Raw genomic sequence first — 5,055 nt, 5'->3', positions numbered from 1 at the left:
CTGTTATCAATGAGTCAAAATGGTCTGCTAATGTTTGTGGGTGTGACTCATTCATCACAAAGATATTATGCCAGGGACAGAATGTAGAAAGAATCCTGTTATCAAATAGGTCAAAGTGGTCTGTTAATGTTCATGGGAGTGACTCACCATAGGCCCTCTGGAAAGGAATTTTGGTAATAGGACAAAACAGTCAGATTTCTGTCCTCAAAGCATGTTCACTGCAGCATTGTTTATAAGAGTAGATTGGTTAGATGTGGCATGGACCACCTGGACAGTGATTCCTGCCCTGATGGAAATGAAGCTGTAAATAAATACTTATGAACATGAATAAGATTCCACAATAAATAGGCTTCCCTCTTCCATTATGGGCTAGATATAAGAAAAGTATGTGCAAAGTTGGGAAGACTTGTTTATCATGAAAAAGTACAGTCAGAAAACTGATGTCCTCCAAGCTCCAGCAGGTAAAGGTGTTCCCTTCTCAGCACATTGTTCTTCAGAACAATGGGTAATAAAAGTGACAGGACCCGGAAGCAGTGTGAAGAAGAAGAGGCAAGAGAGCGACCCGGACAGACCAAAGCCTGCCCACCCGCTGCATCCCCCGCGTCTTGCACCTACTTCCCGTCCCGCCGTCGTCGCCACCATGCCCAAGAGAAAGGCTGAAGGGGATGCTAAAGAGATAAAGCCAAGGTGAAGGATGAATCACAGAAAAGATCTGCAAGTTTGTCTGTGAAATCTGCTCCTCCAAAGCCAGAGCCCAAGCCTAAAAAGGCCCTTGCTAAGAAGGGAGAGAAGGTGCCCAAAGGAAAAAAGGGAAAAACTGATGCTGGCGAGGATGGGAACAACCCTGCAGAAAATGGAGATGCCAACAAAGACCAGGCACAGAAAGCTGAAGGTGCTGGAGATGCCGAGTGAAGTGTGTGCATTTTTGATAACTGTGTACTTCTGGTGACTGCACAGTTTGAAATACTATTTTTTATCAAGTTTTATAAAAATGCAGGATTTTGTTTTACCTTTTTTTTAAGCTATGTTGTTAGCACACAGAACACTTCATTGTTGTTTTTTGGGGAAGGGGCATTTGTCACTACTAGAATGTCTCTGAAGCTGGATTGATTTGGACAACATCTTTCCCTTCTTGCTCCCGAGAGGAGGGATTCCCTGACACACAGCCACGTTGGCGCAGATGCCTTGTGGCGTGGAACACTTAACACTTGCTTTTATGTCCTCTCCCTCTCTGCCTTCAGCATAGACTTAACTCCCTTTATCTAGAGACCTGTGGGGACCTGACCACAGGAAATTGGTTATACCAGTGTATCAGGCAATCTGGACTTTCCAATGACATTGAGAAGGCATCCTTCAAAAGAGCAGCAGTTCCTTTTCTATACTGTTGGATCTTAAGGTTGATAATGCTGCCATTTTCATTTCCTGAAATGAAAAGTTGTTAAACAACATACTAAATGTGAAATGTCAACCCTCACTCTAAATTTTCCCTCTTCAGAGCATCAGATGAAGACTTCATTGGGTTTTCCAGTGGCTTTCTAATTTTGGTATTCCATTGAAGAAGGGAGTTTGAAAGTCATTATATAATGTTAACAATTGTCTGCCCATGTCCTGCCTGAAATACTGTGATTGTTTATGAAAAGTATCCTTAATAAAGCTGGATACAGTTTGGCTTGAAAAAAAAAAAAGTGACAGGACCCTGTATGCACCATGAATGATAAGAGAAAGCCATTCTTTTGAGCAAAAGGTGGATGTAATCAACTCTGAATTTGCTCAGTGATGTGTTCATACCCATAGACTTGACCATTTTATTTTCTTTCTTTTTTTTTATCACTTTGCCTGAGGGTTCATAACACTCACCAGAGAAATATAGAGAGAAGAAAAGGGAGAAAGCAGCCCCCTGGGGCATAGTCATTCTGTAATCCCTTCTCTTCCATCTCTCCATCCTATTGGGATTTTGGATATGCATGCACATGTGCCCTATGTGTTTTTCAAACTGCCAGGGCTGGAATTCAGACAACACAGTTGGCCATGTGGGACTCAGTTCCCCTAATCAGCAATCCATGGGACCAGCCCAGACTTAGTTTTCTTCAAAAATTATCATTATAGACATTCCTAGACTGTTATATGAATTTGAACGTTCTTGCTTTCTCTCTCCTTTAACACAATTCTAGTATAACAAGACTTCTATTTCTTTCTTTCTTTCTTCCATGAGAGAGAAGGACAGACAGTCACCCCCCAATAGGATCCTTACGCCTTGGTCAACCTCCAGGTTCAACCCATGTTGTGGGCACATGGAGGTCCCAGGACATGAACTATGGGGGTCCAGTTGCACTATCACTGCACCATTGCCTGTCCCTGATATTCCTTAATATTGTATGGTGTTAGAGAAAAATAAATCATATTGAGAGAAAGACAGTTTGGGCTACAGAATGTCATATTCTCATGTCATGTGTTAGAAAAGTGTTACATGCACAGAACAGGCTATGGAAGGACGCATGACTAGTTGTTGATAGTGGTGATCTGCTGGTGGAGGAATAGGGAATTTATTGTCTTCTTTCGCTTATCTGAATGTACTAATTTTTATATGAGATCACATATTAGGTGACAAATTTTCTCATTTTTATACAATAAATCTGATTAGTTGTAGGTTTAAAATTTTTAAGGTAAGAGTTGTGGATTTCCACTCTGGCAGGACAAGAATTGGTGAGCATTTTGCTCTTGCTGTGCATCGAGCACTACAAGGGGGCCCAGCACACAGGAGTTGTCTAATAACTTTTACTAATATGAAGAAATACTATGAATAGAGTCAAGTGCTACAGAGGAACTGTTGTCCAGAGTTGTCACATGCAGAGACTCCAGGGAATGAGCTGGGAGACTGGGAGAGGTGGGTGCAGCAATGGGCTGAGAGGAACATGAAAACAAAGCGAGTTCAGGCCAGCAGGTGGCATGGAGGTTAAGGTGCTGGATCCAACAGGGCCAACTGCATGGTTTGAGTCCTGGACCCAAGAGCTTGAAAATCACACTGGGACATGTGCATGCAGGCCCAAAATCCAGGGAGGAGACTAGAAAAAGGATTGTGGTCAGGCCATCCCCTGGGAGTAATTTCTCATACTTTTCTTCTCTCTCTCTCTCTCATAAGCACACACACTCTACAACAGAAAAACAAAACAAACAAACAAACAAAAAACAGTCACTTCAGCAGAATAAACCTGCAAGGATGGAAGAGCAGGCTGTCTCTTCCCTGGACACTCAAGGACAGGTAGAGTAAGTAGGAGAGGGGTCTGGCTACAGGTACTGGGGAGGCATCAACTTGCTGAGGAACCTCCTTCCCAACAGCCTTAGATAAATGGGTGGTAAAACAACTGGCTGAAAAGAGAGACACTGCACAATCCTGGGATCAAAAGCCAGAGGGGAAAGTGGCAGAAAGAACGAGAGACCTAAAGAATGTCTGAGAAAATTACCAATTAGGAAGAATGTAATGTAACAGGCAAGGGAAAGTGAAATACAATAATAATATGAAAATCGCCTTATAGTAAGTGAAAATTGTGAAAATCTAAATTGCACTGACAAGGCACGGTGACACAGTAACATGACATTGCAACATTCAAAACCATATGTCATTGAAAAATGCTAAAAGGCTTTCTACTCAATTTTGCTATGCACCTAAAATTGCTCTAAAAAATAGTCTATTTTTAGAAAGGCTGAAAGGAAGGACCAGTGGGTGGTATGGTGGTTAAGGCTAGATCCCACATAGGCAACTCCATAGTTTGAGTCCCAGACCAGGCGGTTTGAAAAACAAGCTGGACACGTGTTTGAGTGCTCAAAATCCTAAGAGGAGAATAGAGAAGAAAGGATTGTGGCATGGCCATCCACCTAGGAGCTGATTTATCACTTTCCCTATCTCTCTATCTCTTTCTGTCTCTCTCTCCAGTGAGCACACTCTATGGCAAAAACCTTAAAATAAATGCTGAAAGGAAATAAATGAAAATGTGCATTGTTGTTGACTTCAAGCAGGGGACCGTGGATGCTTTTTTTCAGTCTTTTTACATTTTTAGCTTTTTCTGGGTTTACAATCTGTGTATGTACACCGTGAGCAAGTCTGTGGCTCAGCACCTAAGAGGACCACTCCCCACCCTCCCCCCACCTGTCCTCTTCTTGCCAGCTGGCCTCCACCCTCTGCCAATTCCAGCCTGGCCATCTGGAGAGGAATGGGGCCAGCTTTCCCTGGTTGAGTGTAGTTGCATTATCAAGATCTCACGGATTTCTTGCCTTCACTCCCTGCCCCATCTCCCCAGCACTCAGACGAGGCCAAGAGCCAGGGCTGGTCTCAGTCCAGAGCTCAACTCCTTCAGCCCTATGGGTCTTCCGAGCCCCAGCCCTGAGTCACAACTTCTACAGGCCCAGGTGTTTCTCTCTTGCCCACTAGGGTTGAGCTGGTCTTTAAAGGGCCTTGACATGTACGAATCCCAGGGTGGGTACCGGGTAAGCTCAAACTGAGACTCTACTAAATGTCGCTCATCTCCCATCATGGGCTTGATGCACTCCTCAAGCAGTGGGATTCAGACTTTAGCTGCAAAGTGGAGCAGAGAAACAGAGCCTTAGCAGATGGGAGACAGAGTCAGAGAGGGTTATTACAAGATGGAAGCACTTATGGCAGGCCGGTGTGCTGAGGGGAGCGATTCAGGAGAAGAGCAAGGCTGGATGTCACAGGAACATGAGCAAGGACCCTTTATCCACTTCCCAAGCACTGTGTATTTTTAATTTCATTCCACGCTTAATGGCTGAAAGAAAATGTTTCCCCAGACCAGTGAGTGGTGTGACTAGGGCATATGGATTCTACACGGCCGACTACAGGGTTCGAGCCCTAGCTCCAGTAGCTTGAAAACCATGCCAGATAGAAGTGTGCGTGCATGTCCAAAATCCCAAGAGGAGAATGAAAGAGAAGAGATTTCTTTCTCTCTCTCTCTCTCTCTCTCTCTCTCTCTCTCTCTCTCTTCCTTTTTCTCTAGCAATCTCAGGCACCTTATAGCAAACAAAAATAAAAAAAGAAAGAAA

This window comes from Tupaia chinensis, unplaced genomic scaffold (genome assembly GCF_000334495.1).
Source record: "Tupaia chinensis unplaced genomic scaffold, TupChi_1.0 Scaffold000542_1, whole genome shotgun sequence".
Lineage (NCBI taxonomy): Eukaryota > Metazoa > Chordata > Mammalia > Scandentia > Tupaiidae > Tupaia > Tupaia belangeri.
This window is presented reverse-complemented; position numbering follows the sequence as displayed.